Source organism: Berghia stephanieae, chromosome 3, assembly GCF_034508935.2.
Source record: "Berghia stephanieae isolate SIO BIC M18660-M18661 chromosome 3, UCSD_Bste_1.3, whole genome shotgun sequence".
In the NCBI taxonomy this organism is placed as follows: Eukaryota; Metazoa; Mollusca; class Gastropoda; order Nudibranchia; family Aeolidiidae; genus Berghia; species Berghia stephanieae.
In genome coordinates, this window is record NC_088362.1 from 17,078,673 (window position 1) to 17,102,522 (window position 23,850).

The following is a 23,850-nucleotide window of genomic DNA, read 5'->3' on the forward strand; positions in this document are numbered from 1 at the left end:
ACTGGAATAACCCAGGCGTCAGCCGCAGTGCAGCGCCGCAAAGTGAGCTAGGGCAAGGTGACTTGCTCAATGTCACACATTGCGGCGCACAGACAAGAGCTCTCATTTATCTGTGGCGCGGCGGTTGATCGAACTCGGTACCTTTTGGGTACGAAGCAAAGACCGTACCGCTGAGCCACGCTGTATACTTATACATATATATGGCGTGCGTGTGTGTGTGTGTGTGTGTGTTTGTGTGTGTGTGTGTGTGTGACTGGTTGACAAAAAAGAGAAAAGAAATTTGTCAAGAAAATAAACATGATATGATTAGATTTAATTGATAAACCGTAGGAAAACCACGCGAAGTCCCAGGTTTGAGAGTATAAATATGAGTGTCATTTAAATCGGTGGATATTTGAAGGACGAGTTTTCTGGCCAAAATGTTAATACAAATTTTTACAAAGTACGGCAGTTAACTGGTTAAAAACGAACAAAAGAGTAGAAAGTTGAGACTTGGCTGTAAGGAAAAGAGAGAGAGAGAGAGAGAGAGAGAGAGAGAGAGAGAGTGAGTGAGTGAGAAAGAGAGAGTGAGAGATAGAGAGAGAGAGAGATACGAGAGTAGTTGAAGCCTGAAGTGCACACATGAACAATGAGATTGGGAGGAAGGGGAAGTTGGACGCGATGGAGAGAGAGAGAGAGAGAGAGAGAGAGAGAGAGAGAGAGAGAGATGGAGAGTGTACCATAAGAGAGATTGTGTGTGTGTGTGTGTGTGTGTGTGTGTATTATATATACATACATACATATATTCTAACTACCCTTCAAGGTACCCTACCAAGTATGTTTGTCAAACACTTATTAATACCAGTGTATTATACGTATATAAGAAAGCAAACAGCCATTGTAAATGTCTGAGAACCAAATCAAATACCAATAAGATGAGGTATAGTCTGTCTACGTTCCATTGATTAATTAGTTAGAATTATTCGATGACCCAATAGCTCAGTCGGTAGAGCATTCGCTTCTCACACACAGGGACCTAGATCAATCCCGGATGAAGTCGAGTTTGTTTGTTTTCGGCCTCTGTGATCTTGTGGTATTACACTTTCTTTCAAACTGGCAGGTCCTAGGTTCGCGTCCCGTTGTTGAGTCCTTGCAAAAGCTCTTTCTTTATTAATATTTCCCCACCGAATTCAGGTGCAAAACGTATACCTAATGCGCGCCTATGTGACCTAGTGGTATAACACTCGCCCTTTGGATCGGAAGGTCCTGGGCTCGAGTCCCGAGCGGTGCATAGTTGACTCCTTGGAAAAGCCTCTTTACTCACATTATCTCACCGTCCTCAGGTGTACAATGAGTACCTGGCCGTTAACAGAAATGTCTCTGTCAGAAAAGTTTCAATTTCGCCTTACAGGCGTCATGTATCGTCTTACATGTTATTTGTTGTTGTTGGCTAGAGACCACTTGTATATCGCTCTGGGCACGTTTAGTGGATATTGCACTATAAAAAAGCTCAAGTTCTTATTTTGTCTTTTTTTACAAATCTGTAACACCGTTGTCTGTGTCGAAAATTCTCGATAAAATAGAAACTAATGCAATATTAAATAATAGATGACCAAAATTAAGGTTAAAATTAGAAGTTTTACATCTCACATGGCCTGATCCTGCTCGCATCGATTTTCTTCTTCTTCCATGTGTAATTGGAAGCCAGTGGGCTTTTAGAAGATTAACCTGGACATAGGATCGCTAGTGATAAAGCTTTTATATCTTCTTTTAAAGAAGATATATATATATATATATATATATATATATATATATATATATATATATAAGAGAGAGAGAGAGAGAGAGAGAGAGAAGAAGAAGAAGAAGAAGAAGAAGAAGAAGAAGAAGAAGAAGAAGAAGAAGAAGAAGAAGAAGAAGAAGAAGAAGGACGTGGAGGGGGAGCAGGAGAAGGAGGAAGGGGAGGAGGATGAAGAGGGGGAGCGGAAGAAGAAGAAGAAGAAGAAGAAGAAGAAGAAGAAGAAGAAGAAGAAGACGGAAGCGGAGGCGGTGCTGGGGTAATGGTATTGATGATGATGATGATGATGATGATGATGATGATGATGATGATGATGATGATGATGATGAAGATTATGTTGATGATGATGATGATGATGATGATAATGATGGTGTTGGTGATAATGATGATGATGACGATGGTAATGATGATGGTGATGATGATGATGATGATGATGATGATGATGATGATGATGATGATGATGATGATGATGATGATGAAGATGTACATAAGAATAACTATCTAGAGAGAGTGAGAGAGAGGGGAGAGAGAGAGAGAGAGAGAGAGAGAGAGAGAGAGAGAGAGAGAGAGAGATTAAAGGAAGTCAAAAATATGTCGTGGTTTTGGTTCATCATCTCTGAAAACCGGAAATTTCCACTAATCGCAAGGAAGGGGCGGAGACATCACTCAGCTATTTTGTTCATCACTTTGTTCAAATAACATCACCTTATTACATTATTATTACTATTATTATTATTATAACACGGGATTGAGTCAGATCATTTCAATATGACTTATTGTTTCGTCTCTTGGGCTTCTTTCTGTATGCTGCATGAGTTAGTGTGAGATTTATTGGATATTCGTCTGTTTCCCCTGAATGACAGTGTTTTCAGTTGTTTTCTTAGCGTCTGAATGTTATTATTGATGTATTATAATCATCATTATTGTTTCCATTGTTTTGATACTTATTGTTGTCATTCGTGATATCATTATAATTATCGCGGTCATCATTATCGTCGTCGTCGTCATCAACATCATCATCATCATCATCATCATCATCATCATCATCATCATCATCATCATCATCATCATAATAATTAATAATAATAATAATAATAATAATAATAATAATAATAATAATAATAATAATAATAATAATAATAATAATAATAATAACAAAAATAATAATGATAATAATAATAATAATAATAATAATAATAATAATAATAATAATAATAATAATAATAATAATAATAATAATAATAATAATAACAACAACAACAACAATAATTGAAAATAATAATAACAACTACCCACAACATAATAGCACTTTGTGGGACACGAGTAAGGGACAATATCGGTTTTTATTCAAAATAAACGCTTTCCCCTAATATTATGATGTTTAATCACGCTGGAAGTGGGGAGTTCAATAGTACAGAAAAGTCGCATGTACATGTAGGTACATCTTGTCCTAATCTTTAACTAAAGATTGGTTGCTCAACCGGTTGCACTGCATTCTATCATAATATAATAATGCCCATTTGCTGATCTTCCTATAAACGAAGTCCATGTCATTTCGTCTTGACTTTATCTTCATGGAAATTTGAACGACACGAGAGTGTCGCCATCCCTCATTTAAATTTCTCATTCTTAGACGGAACGAAGTTGACACCACTTGGCTGTTTGTTATAATATATCGTTTTAACGATTAATTTCCACAAAATTATTATCTCAATCAGACTATAAACGTTATTGGCTGCACACAGTTTTGTTTGTTTGTATGTTATATCCGGCTGGCGGATGTTGTGAGTATTTTACTTAAACACCTAGCATCAATAATAGATCATAATCAATAATAGTACGTCATCAGATGATCTGTGAATTAAGCCGGTTTCATAATATCGTATTGAGTTTTTTATGGCGGTTAATATGACACGAGAGTATCGCGAAAAATCATTTTAATTTCTCAGAAAGGGAATAAAGGAAAAGAAGAAAAAAACAAAAACAAAACAAAAAAAACAAACAGCATTGCTTTCCAATGATTTTCTTTGAAGCATGTGACAAATTGAATTTACTCTCTCTCTCTCTCTCTCTCTCTCTCTCTCTCTCTCTCTCTCTCTCTCTCCCTCTCTCTCTCTCTCTCTCTCTCTTTCTGTGTGTGTGTGTGTGTGTGTGTGTGTGTCTGTCTGTATATATATGTGTATATATATATATATATGTGTGTATGTATGTGTGTGTGTGTTTGTGTGTGTGTTTGTTCAGAAGTAGCCCGCGAAGGGAAACTCTCCTGGATGTAATTTTAATCATATCTAAAAGAAACTTTCTCTCTTTTTTTTTTTCAGGAGACGAAATTTGATATGGAAAATGTTTTAGATCTCATTCTTTGTGGATAAATTTTGGAATAATAAAATATTGTAAGGTGAGTTTGCAGAACAGCAACTATCTAGATATATGTGCGGTGCTTGTTTTGTTTTGTTTTTGTTTTGTTGGTTTGTTTGTTTTTTTGGGTTTTTTTTTTTTTTTTTTTGTTGTTTTGTTTTTTTTTGCTTTGTTTTTTTTTTTTTTGGTGTGTTGTTTGGTTGTTTTTTTTTTTTTGGTGTTGTTTGTTTGTTGTTTGTTGTTTTTTGAGGGGGACACTTTGGTTTGTCTTTTTTTTTTCTTTTTTTTTTTAATTCTTTGTATTTCTCCGTCTGAATAATAAGTAGGTTGGCTAAATTTATTCTTAATTCTGACCCATCGTCTCCGAACGGTATTACATTGGGGTGAATCGGACCTCAAACAGTAACTTTCGAACTAGAATGATAATAAATTAACTTTGACCTTTTGACAATGTCAGACATTGTATTCATTCTCTGCCATAACGAAGAGAAAAAGCCCAAGGTTCATATTTATTTGTGTTTTGGCTATAAATTAAATTTATTTTCTACACCGATTTCATCCGGACATATTACTGTTTTTAAACGGTGGGTCACAATTTTCTGATTCTTTTCACATAATTATAATATACCGTCCATTTTGGAGCCATTTGTTATAATGGGAGTTGAATTTATCTGGGTTTCTATACCGTAAAAAACTGCTTGCTTCTACTTGGCTAAACAACGATTTGTGGTAACGCCATTGTTAATAGGAATTCGAGAGTGTTGAAACCGTGTTTCGGTTCAACTGATAATGGTGACTAATTTCGTTAAAATAAAAAAAAAAATATTAAAAAAACAAAAAAAAAAAAACATATGCGTTGATTAGCATTACATACGACTTGTTTTCGATGTTTTACATAACCGCAATGCAAGTGCTAATTATGGGAGGGAGAGGTGTAATATTCTCGCGTCCCCAGTAATAATGGCGTTATCACTCACAAGACTGGATAGAATAAGGAGGCTATTTGTTGAGATAAAGATGAAGGGAGTAAATCTGACTCATAAATGAACAACAAAAAACAAACGACGTTTCGGCCCTTGGCCTTTATCAAGTAAACACAGAATACATTTATATTTATATTAGATTGTCATAATAATATAGGCAAACATTTGTAAAATTGTGTGCGTGTGTGTGTGTGTGTGTGTGTGTGTGTGTGTGTGTGTGTGTGTAGTCACTGACAAATTATACTATTAAGATAGAGGGTGTGTCGGTTCTTATTCTAGCTCTTATTTTCTTAAGTTGTACTAATTATTGTATGGGGCGTGTGCAGTTTTTGTTTTGTTTTGTTTTGTTTTTTGTTTGTTTGTTTTTTATAAACTAAACTCCGATTGTGTAAACGTTAAGAGCTATAAAAGATTAAGCAGAGACCATTTATTGTACAACCGAGCCCAAATATCGATCAATTTAAGGGGACCCTTATCTTGCTAAAAAAAAAAAAACTCTCTAACATGAACATCCGTTCTACAATGTCAGATTTTAGCTCACATTTCTTAAATTATTCATGTCAATTGTCCTCAATAAAGCATAATATTATATTTTTGCCCTTATGATTATGAATTTCAAATTTATGCATCTAATCTCCAACTTTTATTGAGACCGTGGATAACAAAATTTATACTAGCGTTTTGAGAAGAATGAATGTGCTATTACACCATACGTTAAAGTATATATGTCGACCGTCATCAAAAATTATTAGTTCAAAGCTCAATAGTGTGTTGATTATATTATCGCAGATAAACGATATGAAGGGGGGAAAATATAATATTATTCAATTATTGTTTGCTCTATCCGTTTATCTAACCCTCTTCATGTTTATATCCTGTTGCATGTAACGGTAACGTTTCCATGACATTTAGTGATAGATTTCCGAGAAACTGTTCTTCCCGTAATCGACAAAGATCTCAACAAGTGTGTATGAAAGGTACCAGACAACGCAAGAAAGAAAAATACAAGAACAAAATAAACAATCGATGATTTTTTTTTCTTGTATTTTTTTTTCTTGCTTAGTCTGGCACCTTTTTGAGATTTTTTTTTAAAATGAGCTAAACGTGATCAAAGCGCTTTACAAGGGGTTCCTGGCCAACAGTGTAGGACGAGACATGACGCATGTTAGGCGATATTACCATTTTTTCGGACAGAGTTAACGCTGTTAATGGCAGGTACTCATTTTACACCTGAGTACGGTGAGAGAATATGAGTAAAGAGCCTTCTCCAAGGACTCAACTATTCGCCGAACGAGGCTCGAACCCAAGACCTTCCTATCCGAAAGTAAGTGTCATACCACATAGCCGCACCTTTCATACACAGATGTTCAGATCTTTATCTTGTACCGGTGCCTGCTCCTTTTGCAGGTCTAAAAGGCCACAATGTTTTGGTTTCATTGCTGTATTGGAAACGAACGCAAACTATTCAACGTTACAACAATGTTAAAACGAGCCTATTGTTACGTCCGGCTATCAGACCTGCAAATACGTCGACCATAATACATTATGATGATAAGCAATTTACAAGTCAAAAGTTTCTATCTGCCATGGACAAGTCTAAGTATTCTTTTTGCGGCTAAATGGTCTTGTGGTATGACACTCGCTTTCGGATCGGAAGGTCCTGAGTTCGAGCCTCGCTCGGCGCATAGTTGAGTCCTTGGAAAAGGCTCTTTATTCACATTCTCTCACCGTATTCAGGTGTAAAATGAGTACCTGACCGTCAACAGCGTTGTTTCTGTCGAAAAAAATTGTGATATCGTCTAGCAGGCGTCATGTGTCGTTCTACATGTTACGTGTTGCTGTTGGTCAGGGACCCTTTGTAAAGCGCTTTGAGCGCGTTTAGTGGATATTGCGCTATATAAAAGCTCAAACTCAGAACAAGTGTTCTTTTTAATACCAAATGTATCTACTGGTAAAGAATCTGACCTAATGATGGCAAGATAATAATGTTTTAAAATGTCAGCAACAACATAGTCTCTCTACTCTTACATAACACTGTTCTGTCTACAGACATTTGAAAACGTCAATAGTATAAGAATGACGCTTTTTAGCATACCTAGAACGATATTATATTTATCAGATCCAATATTGTTATGATTGTGGTTGCCACCAACACAGCCAATTACTCGTGGCAACGACCCTGGAAGAATGGGTTTAAAACGATCTCTTAAAACAAATCACGACGACCTTTTTAAAACTTTACAACGCAACGGATCAATGCGTCAACACAACTTTGCTGGTTGAAATACCGTAACACTTTATCGTGTGAATACCTTGTCGTATCGTATCCTATGGTTTAAGAGCTAATAGGATTTAAATAAGCATTTAAATTCTCTTTGAAAATTTCATGCATTTTTCAAAGATAGAACAAACATTCATTATTAATTCGACAATTTTGAGTTTAGACCCCCCGTCTAGAATCAATAATTCAAATTATAAAATATCTTATATACAAATTATAGGTATCATAGTCAAGATCTGTCGTACAATTTTCGCTATTTACATTCATTTGACATATCCACCTTTATACATTCAAGAGTTTCGATTGATTATAATATAAAATACAAATGATATCCAATGTCATGTCACATTATTCATCGAAAGCATTTAATATTGTGTGTTGATAAGCACTTTATCAATGGCATTCTTAGAAATATTAATTGAATTAGAATTATTTGTCTGAAACTTAAGATTATTCCAAATACTCTTCAACAGTCGTAACGTCACTTCCTTCCTATTGACGCATGGTAACTTAGTAACACTGGCTCTAAACTATCGGAACAATGGCGGACGCCGTATGAAATATTTCTCCGGCGAGCATAAAAGCGTATCCAGAGGGGAAAAAAACATAAATTTGATCATGTTTTGACTTTTACACATTCTGATCACAAGATATATGAAAAGTTCTAGCCAGCATGAAGAATTAAAAATAATGATTTCTTTGTTTAGAACCAAGATGGCCGCCGTTGCCGGGCGGCGTGACATCGGACTACTGAATCCAATTGCCACCGTTCTTTGAATTAGGGTAATTTTCCGACAATAAGAATTACATCTTTCAACAATTATTTTAAACTTATCTCCCCTAGTGTTTGCAACATGTGAATCATTTTTTAAATCATTATAATCTATCTTGTAAGAACCGTGCACGAGTATGAATAAGATCACCTCTTATTCTACGATGTTTTAGTGAAAGCAAATTTAGATACTTTAATATTTCTAAATAAGATAGATGTCGAATGTCAGGAAAATGTCTAGTAGTGCATCTTTGTACGTTCTCAATGTAAACAGACTGAAAACAATGGGCTCCAAATATTATTATTTCCATACTCCAGACACAAGATCTTATGGCAGAAAATTATAAAGTTGGACAAACATTTTTTTTTAAAAATCAAGATAACTTAAGTCTCTGGGTGTATTTCGCACAAGCTTGTTTGCTGTTTTTATACAATCGCATAAATGTTCATCAAAATACAGTTTATCATCAAAATTGATCCCCGAGTCCTTTATAACAGTCATATCACTGCAACCTCTGTACGAAGGTAAGTCAAAAAGTATTGGACAATGTCCTACTGAGTTAATTTCTTTTTCATTTGACGTCATATTTAGCTCAAAATTGAACTTATACGTGTACTCTTTGAACCAAAAGTTGAAAATTGCAATTCTGACAAATATTGACAAAGTTTTGGCAGTTCAAAATGGTTGCCACCCACGAATATCCGTCAGAGACAGGAAGTTGCTATTGAATTTCTTGTTTTCGAAGAAGAAGCCTCAACTAACATTTTTAATATAATAATAATCATAATAATAATAATAATAATAATAATAATAATAATAATAATAATAATAATAATAATAATAATAATAATAATAATAATAATAATAATAATAATAATAATAATACCCCTACTTTTAAAAAAAAAAAAAAAAATTATGTGACTATTTTATTCCAACGATTCTCCAAATCCTCTTTTCTTTAAGTCACTCAATGGTTAATATATCTTTATAACATTAGTCCTTAGAGAGTTAATCAATAACTCTTGCCTATAGCTTCAATTTATCTGCTTGATGTTTTCAACTATGGAGCCAGGGTTTGTCCCAGTAAATATATATATATATATATATATATATATATATATATATATATATATATATATATATATATATATATATATCGTGAAACGGAAAATAGCAAAATTGCTTTCTATCCTTTGGATAGGACACTAGTCTGATGCAGAGCACTTTCCGCCAGATCTAACAAACTAAGCTACCCTATCACTACTGAGTGGACAGGGGGAGGGGTCATAAAAAATATTTCTCAACTTCACATTGGATCGATCTCGGTCAGCTTTTCATGTGTAGAGAGTGTTCTACCAACTGAGCTATCGAAACTCCCTATTACATAATTCGATGACCCCGCCACCATGATTTTAGGAACGCGGCCATGTCGAGTTGCCGATGAGGTAATGATAATAATAGTATGTCCAAGGTACTGTCAATATTCTCGCGTCCTGTCTGGTACAATTGTAAGTAGCCATTAGGCAGATACGAGCTTGACACCCTCGGATTGAATGATTTATTAGTATTATGAGAGACGTCTTGATTGAGTCATAATAGGATTCAAAAGTGTGATGTCACTTCCGCCCAACAAAGAGCAGCTTGGTTCTAAACAAAGAAAATCGGTTCTTTTTATTCGTCATGCTGGCTAGAACTTTTTCACATGTCATGCGATCAGAATGTATAAAAGTCAAAACATGATCAGATTTATATGTTTTTTTCTCCTCTGAATACACTTTTATGCTCGTCGGAGAAGTATTTCATAAGGGCGTCCGCCATTGTTCCAATAGTTTAGAACCAGTAAAGTTACAAAGTTACTATGCGTCATAACGAGGGAAGTGACGTCACGACTATTGAACCCTATTTCAGTCGGAAACTGTCTCTGACATAACTTCATGACCAAACGCGTCAATCAACAGCTGTCGTTTTTACAGCGTGGCTCAGCAGTACGGTCTTTGCTTCGTACCCGACAGGTACCGAGTTCGATCACTCGCCGCTGCGCTGTTTGGCCGTGAGCAAGTCATATCGCCCTAGCTCAATTTGCGGTGCTTCACTGCGGCTGACGCCTGGGTTATTCCAGTCTTCCCTATTTGTTGTTAATATCAAATTGATTGTTAACCTTACTGCCGTACACTCGAAAAAACTCGTGTTTAAAAATTTGGCCAGAAAACTCGTCCTTCAAATATCGATCGATTAAAATGACCGAAGACAATAATGAATAAAAATGTTGCGGGGGCTCGAACCGTAACCTTACTGGTACGACAACTCCGCCTGGCCGGGGAGAGCCTGACTCTACTAGCTATCCACGATCGTACCAGTAAAGTCGCGGGTTCGAGCCCCCATCGGCGCCGCGAATTTTTTATTCTCTATTCTCTTCTATTCTGGCACTTTCCTACTCACTTCATTTCAGGTTGTTATCAACATAAGTGCCTGCTCCACTCACTTTTATGGATTAAAATGGCCCTCATATTGGTAAAAACAAAACCCCAAAAAAAAGCCAATAAACAAACAAACAAAAAGCTCTTAAACATGAAAAGCTCCAGGTTGGAGAAAATTTTTTTTTTTAATCCTCCTTTTTTGAAAGGATGAGGGTCGACGTCCACTTATTTGCAAGTCTGATAACCCCATTCCTTATGGGCTCATTGTTGTAATGGAAATCTCAAAAAATGACGCAAAATATTGCCCATTACAACAATGTTAAAATAGTAGATAATTATTTTGCTGCATTCTTAACGCCTACGCTCTTTTACCAACACACAAGTCTATGTGTAATCTTGAACGTTTATACACTTGTTGATAAAAATTTATTGAGAACTATTCACAAAAATGGCTGTCTAAAAACAATAACAAATAGCTGAGCGACGCCAATTTCGTTCCTTCCATATTATGGATTTTGAGCAAGATTATCACCGTTTGCATTTGCAAGACTATAAACGTTCAAGGTTACACATAGACGTGTGTGTTCGTACATTATATCCGGCTGGCGGATGTTATGATATTTTTTTACCTAAATGCATAGCATCGATATAGATAAGTGCCGGGTTCACTCTGGCGTGATGCCTTATAGAAACGATGGATCACCAATGTATGTGCGAAGATAATGATATCCATTAATATTGTTAAGACACGTACAGTTAGACGTAAATCTTGTAGGTATGTGTGTAGGATTAGGACGCAGCTTGACGTAAATCTTGTAGGTATGTGTGTAGGGTTAGGACGCAGCTTGGCGTAAATCTTGTAGGTATGTGTGTAGGATTAGGACGGAGCTTGAAGTAAATCTTGTAGGTGTGTTAGAGGATGAGGACGGAGCTTGACGTAAATCTTGTAGGTATGTGTGTAGGATGAGGACGCAGCTTGACGTAAATCTTGTAGGTATGTGCGTAGGATTAGGACGCAGCTTGACGTAAATCTTTGTAGGTATGTGTGTAGGATTAGGACGCAACTTGACGTAAATCTTGTAGGCATGTGTGTAGGATTAGGAAGGACGCAGCTTGACGTAAATCTTGTAGGTATGTGTTTAGAATTAGGACGCAGCTTGACGTAAATCTTGTAGGTATGTGTGTAGGATTAGGACACCAGCTTGACGTAAATCTTGTAGGTATGTGCGTAGGATTAGGACGCAGGCTGACGTAAATCTTTGTAGGTATGTGTGTAGGATTAGGACGCAGCTTGACGTAAATCTTTGTAGGTATGTGTGTAGGATTAGGACGCAGCTTGACGTAAATCTTGTTGGTATGTGTTTAGGAATAGGACGCAGCTTGACGTAAATCTTTGTAGGTATGTGCGTAGTAGTGCGGGGCGGTCCTTGGCAAGCTTAAGGACCACGGTCCTACGGTCCTTGGGAAATGAAGACCGCAAGGACCGGTCTCCGGTCCGTTCATTCTTGAACCGTTAAAGACCGCTACACGATGAAAACCGTGGCCTACAGGAGTAAAACACACGGAGTAGTCACACTCATTTCAAATTGTAACCTAATTAGAGAAGAGGGGTGATGCCTTCTTTATTTGCTCACCGTACTTCATTGTTACTTCGATAATTTAATAAAATTTGAAATTTATCCCCATTAACGGAGATAATGGCATCGCCCAAGGCGTTGATCGAGTTGTTCGTGGCGTTGATACACACACGCAACTCCTACCCCCCCCCCCTCCCCCCAACCCCACACACACACACATTAGAGGGCAGCGAGCATTGAAGAGTAAGAGAGAGACGTGAAGTTATAATAAGAGGGGGTGGATGAGGTGATAAGAGGGGTCGATGGTGACTTTTCGCCAGATCTAACAAACTCAGCTACCCATTCATTGCTGAGTAGACAGGGATTCAGAAAAAAATCGACTGCACCCGGGATCGATCTCTGGCCCTTTGCGTATAAAGAGAGTGCTCTATCAACTGAGCTATCGGGGTCCCCAAATATTCTATTGGACCTTTTAAAAATACAGACGTTATAACTGTTTTTTTTGGACGGAAGAAACTAATGAAACTCATATTACTTGATTAGTTAAAACACCAAACGAAATTTTAATATTATTGTATTATTTTAAATGACAACAATGCGATAGAAAGGAGTGGCGACAAGAGATGGACAAAAGAAAACAAAAAAATCAGACTTGCAACTTGCTAGGTTCGACACACACACACACACACACACACACACACACACACATCTTTAGTAGTCACATACATTTCAAACAATAACCCATTAGAGAAGAGGGGTCATGCCTTCATCATAGATCATTGTCATTGCGATCATTATGGTGTAGTAAATTTTGAAATTTACCCCGTATAATGGAATCGTCCAAGGCGTGCGCCTCCTGTTCCCCCCATCTCACACACGAAAGGGCGGTTTGCGGAGTGGAGGGAGGTGGTCGTCTGTCTCTATGGTCGTCTGTGTCGTTTAGTGTATGGCAAAGGGGGGTGGGTGCGATTAATTAAGTGGGATGGGTGGTGATTGGTGGAAGATAGGCAAAGGACCGAGGCAACGAATCGCTGGGGAAGTAGTATGGCGCGAGACCGTTGAAAGGTGATAAGAAGTGAGGACCGCCGGCGGTCTTCCTCTTTGGGACTGGACCACGGTTCACAGCTAAAAGACCGTGGGACCGGTCCTCGGTCCGGTCCTCAGCGCGGCACTAGTGCGTAGGATTAGGAAGGACGCAGCTTGAAGTTAAAGCATTGTTAGAAAGCAACAAAAAAGACAACAACAAAAAACACAAAAAAACTTTGAAATCAATGGACCAAATCATAGGCAACCGTCAAAATAATATATACTTCGTTAACCAGTTAACTGTCGTTCTCTGAAAAAATAACAAAAAACACGTATTTAAAACTTTGGCCAGAAAACTCGTCCTTCAAATATCAGTCGATTTAAATGGCCCTCACCTTGGCAAAAACTCTCAAACCTGGGACTTCACAAAGCTTTTTGTCAAGATGAGGGTCATTTCAAATCGATCAATATTTTTTGAAGGACGAATTTTCTGGCCAAATTGTTAAATCCGAGTTGTTGTTTTTTTTCATTGTACGTCGGTTAACCGGTTTACTGGTTAACAATCAATTTGATATTAACAACAGCAACAGTAAGGGGTAGCAACGGCTGCAAAAACAATTGCAACAGCTAGTCGATCTTTTGAGCAGGTTGTAGCTGGGTCTTGATTTGAAAAGGTCAGCAAGAAAGAAAAAAAACAAATGCAACAACAACGCTTTTATTCTAATGCATACCCTTTTATGGATTCTTTTTTTTTTTTTTGTTTCGTTGCTGTTGTTGTTGTTATTTCTTTTCTTTTTGTTGTGATACTTTTCGTTTGTTTTGTTTGTATGTTTTTCTTTTGTATTTTTGTTTTATGTTTTCGTATGTATTTATTGGGGGAGGGGGGTTGTTTTGTTTTCCTTTTTGTTGATTTTATTTCTTAAGCATGTATTATATGTGTTGTATATGTTTGGGTATCTTATTTGAACGCAGAGAGAGAGGGAGAGAGAGAGAGAGAGAGAGAGAGAGAGAGAGAGAGAGAGATTTAGGGGAGATACCAGATGGAGAGAGACGCATAGAGATAGAGTGAGAGAAACAGAGGGTTGAGATGAAAGCGGGAGAGCTATGAAGTTACGTATTCGTTTTTACTTTTTAAAAATCAATATCTGCTGCTATAATATAATAATTATGAAATATAATTGGGTTGTTTTGCTTGTTTGTTTGTTTCTTTTTTAAAGTCTGTTTGTTTGTTTCTTGTTTTGTTTGTTTGTTTGTTTGTAATTCTATTCACAATTAAATGAAACCATTCGCGAGTTATAACTCAAGATACGTAATTATAATAATAACAATGTTGAAGATATACGTACACACATTTGCAGGTCTGATAACCGGACGCAATTATGGTCCCGTTTTTACATTGTTATAATGGAGAATATTTAACGCTGATTTAAGAATATTTCCATTACAACAATGAGACCATAACAATTTGGGTTTTCAGAGGACACGTAGTGTAAAATCAACCTCATCTCTATGAAAGACGTTTTCTTCTTTGTCGGGGTAGAAGTAGCTAGCTAGATCATAGCTGGAATCCGATGCTGGCTGGAACGAATTCCGCGGTCCTCCCGCCGGAGATCATTGGTTTTGCCATTGAGTTTCGTAGCGAAATCTGCGTATCTGGGCCAGCATCTCTTTCTATCCATAGCATAGCGCGAGCACGTCGTCTAGAGCACATTGTGTCATTGTTATTTATTTAGGCAATACTAGCACATGCCAGTATGTCCAAAGCCAAATTTTGAGTGGAATATGTATGGTGTTTGAGTCGACAGTGCCTTGTCCTGGGTCTAAAATGAGAACCTGTTCTCTTCACTATAATAGTACTCTCACAGCAAAATTTTACATGTATTTTTAATGAGATTTATTCCACGTTTCTATAAATATCTTGATTATGGTTTGTTTTGTTTGTTGTTTTTGTTTGTTTGTTTGTTTGTTTGTTTTTGTGTGTTTGTCTTCGATTTTTTTTATGGGTAGGGGGGGGGGGGGGCTGCTCTTCAATGTTTGCAGGTTCTTCAATGTGTTTCATGTTTGCTTCCTTGTTTAGCTGCTTTGTCCGCTTCTTCACTTCCATCAATTCCGGCACGTCCTCGTATCCATTCGATGACGCATGTTCTGGTCATTTTGTTTTAGGCGGAGAAGTAGCTTTTTGACATCAGAGTGTTCCGTTGTTTGAACTTTTAGAGTTTTGGGCTTGTAAAACAGATTTGGCATCTTTTTGAATGAAATGACTTTTCTTCTTTTAGTGACGTATTTGCCGCAGCTAGACTTCGCGAAGTCCCAGGTTTGAGAGGTTTGCTGACATGAGAGTCCTTTAAATCATTCGATATTTGAAAAACAAGTTGTATGGCCAAATTTGTGCATACATGATTTTCCACAGCATGGCAGTTGATTGGTTGATTATTGAACTCATTGAGTTTTGAGTCTGCAGTTCGTTCTTTTAGGATTTGAAAGCACACACGCCATTTTGAGATCCGCCTGCATGCTTCCTTGAATGTCATGCAAATTCATATCTGATTTTATCTCACGAGGTTACTGACATCGAACTATTGTCTTTTTCTAGGAATAATTTGCCGGTCACGTCATACATGAGTTGTCACATTTTGGAAGAAAATTTAAACAATGATGAATATTGCCCCGTTTTTGTTTTTTATTCCAACCTTGATTGTATGATAGATTAAAATGTGCCAATTTTGCTACAATAGCGCCCCTTACCCGACATTTAATATGATTTTTTTAAAAACTTCCCACCCAACCAACACAAAATTAGTTGGGATTGTTTCCACATTGTTTGTTTTGTTTTTTTTTTTGGGGGGGGGGGGTTGTGTGTTTTTTTTAAAATTTGTTTTGTTGTTGTTTTTGTTTTCATGCTTGCGTTTCCCGGAATCCAGGTGTGTTTCCAATCTCTGCTCGGGCTTTCGTGTTCACCGTGTGGGAACAATGCTCAGATCACAAAAGGGAAGAGTGCAGCGCCCCAAACTGAGCTAGGGCGAGGTAACTTGCTTAAGGTCACGTCACACACAACAGCTCAGCGGTAATTCGAATTCGTTCCTTTTCGGAGTGGAGTTCGAAGCCAAGCTGCCCCATGGTTTTAAACATTAAGTTTACTTTTCGACACTTGTGCGGCTATGTGGTCTTGTGGTATGACATTCGCTTTCGGATAGGAAGGTCCTGGGTTCGAGACCCGTTCCGAGCGGCGCATAGATGAGTCCTTGAAATAGACTCTTCACTCACATTCTCTCACCGTACTGAGGTGTAAAATGAGTACCTGACCGTTAACTACGTTGTCTCTATCCGAACCCCCCCCCCCCCTAAAGGGCGTCCGTCATGTCTCATGTTACTACACGTTACGCGTCGCTGTTGGTAAGGGACAGCTCGGAAAGCGCTTCGGGAACTTTTAATTGATATTGCGCTATATTAATGCTCCCTTTTTTTTCTTTTTTTTTTTTTCTTTTTTTTCTTCTTTTTTTTTCTTTTTTTTTTTTTTTTTTTTTTTTTTTTTTTTAAAGGCGGGGGTGGTGGTGGTGGTGGTGGGGGGGTGTTGTGTTCTTTACGTACACAATACCAGATTGAAGCGATAGGTCATAGGTCAGGTCGCATAATATTTGATGTAACTGGCGCGAGAATGAAGTTTGCCGGCAAATTATATAAATGCATGTGGGTTGTATCAAGTGAAGCTTTAATATTATTATTATTATTATCATTGGGGCGTAGCTTTTTTAACGATTTCACATGGATGAGGTCTTTTATAACGGTATGATAATATATATCTACGTAGTACAGGATTGCAGTTTTGTCAGTTTATTCATGGAAACAGTTACTGTTATTATTATATTTATTATTATCATAATGAACCGTTTTCATTAGTAAGAAGAGGTTTTTTAAAGGTTTGTAAGCCGATTTGGGTTTTTTTCTTTCAGATCTTTTCTGTTCATTTTTGTTTTGTTTTTTTTTTATTTTATGTGGAGAGAGGGTTAGATAATAATAAATTACGGAAATTATGTTGTTGTTTTTTTGGTTTCATTTCCTTTTGTTAATATCTTTTATGTTTTGAATTTTCTTTTTGTGTGTGTGTGTGTGTGTGTGTGTGCGTGTGTGTGTGTATGTGTTTGTTCTTCGTTTGTTTGTTTGTTTGGTGTTTTTGTTCTGTTTTGTTTGGTGTTTTTTTTTTTTGTTTTGTTTATTTATTTTTTTTTAATTCTTTTATATTCTTTTTTTTTTTTTTTTTTCTACTTTGACTGTCCTTCCACTTCGGATATAACACTTAAGTTTAAAAACTTGGGCTTATAAGTGCTAAATGGTTCCTCAGAATCAGATATTCCAGCCATCTGAAATAGCTTTGGTGTAGTAGAGATGCGTCTGGCTCACTGTGATCTTAAGACACTGGTCCCACGCGACGTGTACTTATTTGCAAGTCTGATAACCCAAATTGTAATGGAAATTCTCTCAAACCAGATCCATTTCTTATTTCTAATTTGCCTCTCTCTGCACTTTGGATATAACCGACGTGCACATATATGCAGGTCTGACATCTGAACCCACTTGTGGGCCTAGTTTAACATAGTTGTAATGGACAATATTTTGAGTCATTTTTTTTTTTAGATTTCCATTACAACCATGAGCCCATAAGATTTGGGTTATCAGACCTGCAAATAAGTGCACTTTGGATTTAACACTTTAGTTTAAAAACTTGGGCTTATAAGTGCTAAATGGTTCCTCAGAATCAGAGATTCCAGCCACCTGAAATTGCTTCGGTGTAGTAGAGATGCGTCTGGCTCACTGTGATCTTAAGACACTGGTCCCACGCAACGTGTACTTATTTGCACGTCTGATAACCCAAATTGTAACGGAAATACTCTCAAACCAAAGCAATTATTATCCGTTACAACAATCTTAAATCAAGTCCATAATTTTATTCGGTTATCAGACCTGCAAATATAATATGGACCTCGATTCAAACCCTTTTTTTAATGCATATAGTAGTAAGGTCCCGTACTACGTATTCATATATATTATGCACAAATAAGTGCGCGTTGATCATGGTCCCGTCCTTTTGGAGTCGGACGCAAATTCGGAGCTTTCTAAAAAGTATTGGTATGAGGTGGTTGCCTTTCCTATTCTGCGCGTCGCGTCAGCTGTTAAAAAATCTTATTATCGTCGAAGATAATTTCACCGCGTGCCGCCATCAAATTGTTAAATTCAAGAACTATTTTTTTTTAATTACTACACATGTATGGGCCTGTGTGTGTGTGTGGGTGGAGGTGGGGGGGGGGGGGGGTGCTTTTGAGTTAATTGTAAAGCGTTGCAGAGGTCGATGCTTAGACGCTATAGAAATATATTATTATTATTATTATTAATTATTATTATTATTATTATTATATTATTATTATTATTATTATTATTATTATTATTATTATTATATATTATTATTATTATTATTATTATTATTATTTTATTATTATTATTATTATTATTATTATTATTATTATTATTATTATTATTATTATTATTATATATTATTATTATTATATTATTATATTATATTATTATTATTATTAGTAGTAGTAGTAGTAGTAGTAGTAGTAGTAGTAGTAGTAGTAGTAGTAGTAGTAGTATTATTATTATTATTTATTATTATTATTATTATTTTTTATTATTATTATTATTATTATTATATTATTATTATTATTATTATTATTATTATTTATTATTATTATTATTATTATTATTATTATTATTATTATTTATTATTATTATTATTATTATTATTATTATTATTATTATTATTATTATTATTAACAAATCGTGATAAAAAAGAAACATTTTGATAACAAATTATGATGTAAGGGTGTAATAATTATATTCTTGCTACTTCTGGTATTGAAATGTTGAACTCTTCCTAATGATCGCTTCCGGGATCTCACCGCGGTATAGGGAATGAGATTAGCGGAAGAGTAGCGTCCCTTGATTGGACGTCACCGATGGAGAACTTATTTGTAAACAAACCAACTACAAGCCATGCGCTCAAATACAAAATTTATTATTCATATTTCTGTGCAAAAATGCATAACGTTGATTATGATATGCATTTTTGTACAGAAATATGAAGAATGAATTTTGTATTTGGAGCGCTTGGCTTGCAGTTGGTTTGCTTACAAATAACTTCTCCCCCAGTGACGTCCAATCAAGGGACGCTACTCTTCCGCTAATCTCATTCCCGATTGGGAACTTGTTCTAAATTAATTCCAAATGCAGGGGTTTATAGATAGAACGAAGATGACGTCATTTGGGTCTTTGTTATTATTTTTTGCCATTCACATTCATGGGTAATTCTCACTAAACTTTATTAACCAGACTATAAAAGCTCATGGTTACACATAGTTCTGTGTGTTGGTCTGTTATACTTCCGGATGGTAATGTTGTGAGCTTCTTAACCAAGCACATACTATCTACAGTCTGGTTAATACAGTTTAGTGAGAATTACTCATAAACGCGGGTGGCAAAAAACAATAACAAAGACCTGAGTGACGTCATCTACGTTCTATCTATACGTCTTAAGTGTGTGCACCCTAATATTCCTTTCCCCCCTTTACGTATTGAAATGACATTTAAGCGTCTCAGTAAATTCATAGAAACAAAACAAAATGAGAGTCATTCTATAATAATGAGGCAGGCTGACTTTTCGAAGAACAAAAAGCAAGCCAAACAAATCATTTATTTTGGCTTTCTAATTGCAGTATTCCCAGCCTATCAGACAATACGGTCTTTGTTGTTTTGAAGAAAAGAAGAAGTAGAAGAGATAAGAAAAGAAAGGGGGGGGGGGGCAAACAAAAAAAACCCAACACCTCATTAACCCGTTAACTGCTGTGTTACTCTGGAAACGCGTTTTTTTTTTTTTTAATTTGTTCAGAAAACTCGTCCTTTAAAATATATTTCGATTTTACTGACCGACTCTCAATCTTGGCAAAAACTCGCAAACCGGGGACTTCCGTGAAGTCTATCAAAGTCTAAGGTCTCTCTCTCTCTCTCTCTCTCTCTCTCTCTCTCTCTCTCTCTCTCTCTCTCTCTCTCTCTCTCTCTTAAAGTTTTACTTACAGACACCGCCTTTCACCCCTTATCTGTTATATTAGAATATACCATAGTCTTGTCGAGTGTCACGGCATAAGCCAGTTAACTTGCGAGGTCCCAGCTTTGAGAGATGAGCGAGGGTACTTTAAATTTATGGTATTTGAAGGTGAAGTATTCTGGCCAAAATTGTATACGTAATTACGTTAGTTAAACTGTTTGATGTTGATTATTGCAATCATCTCCTCCTATCCCTTGCGTTGTTTTTTTTTAAATTTCTTTTCGTATCACACAGTTTCATTCAAGTTCTGTCCACTCTTTGGTGTTGTCTCCTCTTCAGCATTTTTTTTCCTATCCTCTTTTTCTTGTCCATGCACGGTTCCTTGGATTGTGGTATGGTACAAATTTAACGAGGTCCGATTACAAAGTATTCGAGTATTTTAATTGCTGATACCGTAGTGAAAACAAGCAGGTTCTCTACAAAGATCAATGAGTTCCAATTGACATGTGCTCAATTTAAATCCGATTATTGACGGTGCAGTCCTATTCTGAATTGTTTGTGTTAATTTTCCAAAAATGTGTCATCGGTGTTTGAATCATAAAATTCCTTTTCCTTCTTCGGTCCATTATGACCTAAAAGTGAACAAGAAACTCAAAGAAAAAAAACAAAGACAAAATGAGAGTGATTTTATAATAAAACTGTAGTCATTTTATTGGGGTCGTGGTTAGCTCATACGGTAGAGTCACGATCTCCCCGGCCAGGCGGAGTTGTCGTAACAGTAAGGTCGCGGGTTCGAGCTCCCATCGCCGCCGCGAAGTTTTTATTCTCTTTTGTCTTCTAGCACTTTCCTACTCACTTCATTTCTTGTTAATAAAACGATTGATTGTCAAATTGCGATGTCGCATTTTATTTATTTATGATATAATTATATTTGTAGTTATGGCTGTTTCACTGTGTGTTAAGGATATTTATTATTGACTCGGATTACACGTATGTTGGTAAAATAATCAATGAAGGATTAACATACAAAATCGCCATGATTTGCTTCTAACATTTATGTGTGTATGTGTGTGTGTATGTGCATGAGTGTGAGTGAGTGAGAGTGTGTGCGTGCATGTAAGACGCCAGTCTAACGCAAAGTGCTTTCCGCCAGATCTAACAGACCCAGCTACCCAGCGGGGGTTGTGACAAAAGAAATGGATTTTTTCATTTAATAATAATGTAAAGCATATTGAGTATTATATAAGTTTGAAAATGCGCTTGACAAGTGTTATCTATTTATAATAGCCTATCATCGTATTTTAAATGTAAATGTTGCTGCTCGAAGCTCGAAGAAATAAATAACAATGTTAAATTGAATGTAAGCTTCAATTAAATATACGAAAAGAGATAAAATATACGTAATGTTTTTGTGTATGCATCTAAACAACGCCACTACCACATTATCTCATTCGTCTATAGTGTTTCATTCATCCTGTTTTGTTGATAAAGGGGAAACCCGAAATGTCCATTTTATCTGTTTTTATATATTTATTTGAAGCTTGCATTCAATTTCACATTGTTTTTGTTTTTATATCATCGTAGTTAAACATTATATTCCTTCGAATTTGAAACAATGGGCGAGACTTTAACTTAATATTTATTTTAAATACGATCGCTGCTATAAATTTATATTGCAGTTTGCATGTATGTATGTATGTATGTATGTATGTATGTATGTATGTATGTATGTATGTATGTATGTATGTATGTATGTATGTATGTATGTATGTATGTATGTATGTATGTATGTATGTATGTATGTATGTATGTATGTATGTATGTATGTACGTATGTACGTATGTATGTATGCATGTATGTATGTATGTATGTATGTATATATGTATGTATGTATGTATGTATGTATGTATGTATGTATGTATGTATGTACATACATACATACATACATATATACGTATGTATGTATGTATGTATGTATGTATGTATGTATGTATGTATGTATGTATGTATGTATGTATGTACGTACGTACATACATACATACATACATATATACGTATGTATGTATGTATGTATGTATGTATGTATGTATGTATGTATGTATGTATGTATGTATGTATCAGTGTTAGATAAACCAGCAAATAATCAATAACGGCTCATAAAGGAAATTGCTCTCCATAAATTTACGTTTGTTCCAACCACTTCTGGGTTTCCACTGCGAGATTACGATCAGACGGCATTGACTCCATTCTTAGAAAAGAGCATATTTAGAAAAAAATGTAATTCATTTTTTTTTAAAAACACATGTTAAATAATATAACAGTTCTCTACAATTGTGCGGTATACTTGAGATAAGAAATAAGTTGCTTAACATCCATAATGAAAATTCGTACTTCCTTACAAAGGGGCATTCTATTTCCTGTCCCATCTTTGTTTTTGTTCATTAACACATAATATACCTCATTCGTCCTTAGTATTTTATTCGCCGTGTTTCGTTGATAAAGGGGAAACCCGTAACGTCCACAGTATCTGTCTTCGTCCAATAAATTGAAGCTTACAATTCACTGCTTATCTTTATTTTATTTTTTTTGTAACATCCATATGAAGTTGAAATATTTGGGTATTTTTATGTTTATATCGACGTGCGCTTATTAGCAGGTCTGATAACCCATTCCCAATGGGCTGGCTCATTGTTGTATTGGAAATTGCAAAAAATGACGCAAAATATTGTCCATTACAACAATGTTAAACTAGGCCCATAATTTAGTTCGGATGTCAGACCTGCATATATGTACACGTCGGTTTATATCTATGGCTTGATTTAAGAGTTAGAGAGAGAGAGAGAGAGAGAGAGAGAGAGAGAGAGAGAGAGAGAGAGAATGTGTGTGTGTGTGTGTACGTGCATGTGTGTGAGTGAGTGAGAGTGTGTGCGTGCGCGCATGTAAGACGCCAGTCTAACGCAAAGTGCTTTCCGCCAGATATAACAGACCCAACTACCCAATCGCTGCTGGGTGGACAAGCTATTTACCACGACTCGAACTATATGTCCTTTTGCGCGTGAAGCGAGTGCACTACCAAGTGAATATCAGAAACCCCTTATTGAAGAGGAAGAGTTTTTTGTTTATTTTAACTTATCAAAACACTTACATTTTACTCATTCTTATCATTTAGACTCATAATTCGATTTTATTCACTTAGTTCTTTCCAACATAATAATAATAATAATAATAATAATAATAATAATAATAATAATAATAATGATAATGATAATGATAATAATAATAATAATAATAATAATAATAATAATAATAATGATAATGATAATAATAATAATTAATAATAATAATAATAATAATATAATAATAATAATAATAATAATAATAATAATAATAATAATAATAATAATAATAATTAATAATAATATAATAATAATAATAATAATAATAATAATAATAATAATAATAATAATAATAATAATAATAATAATAATACCCATTTGACAGGAGGGGTCGTATTTTTATCATTGAATCCATTCTTTATCTTTTCATGTTTCATTTCATCTCC

General features: G+C 35.7%; 1 protein-coding gene across 9 annotated transcripts in view; it reads left to right on the forward strand.

Annotated features, from left to right (window-relative positions):
• LOC144967272 (beta-1,3-galactosyl-O-glycosyl-glycoprotein beta-1,6-N-acetylglucosaminyltransferase-like) overlaps window positions 1–23,850 on the forward strand; it is an 81,875-nt gene that overhangs the window by 42,711 nt on the left and 15,314 nt on the right. For 4 of the 9 annotated variants that reach the window (XM_078904311.1, XM_078904310.1, XM_078904314.1 and 1 more), the window contains one exon: window positions 4,099–4,175. The gene's annotated coding sequence lies outside the window, so the exon portion shown is untranslated. Of the gene's footprint in view, window positions 1–2,472; window positions 2,599–2,659; window positions 2,683–4,098; window positions 4,176–16,890; window positions 17,110–23,850 lie in introns of those variants that run through there. The other 5 variants (XM_078904313.1, XM_078904315.1, XM_078904316.1 and 2 more) reach the window with 5 other exon arrangements.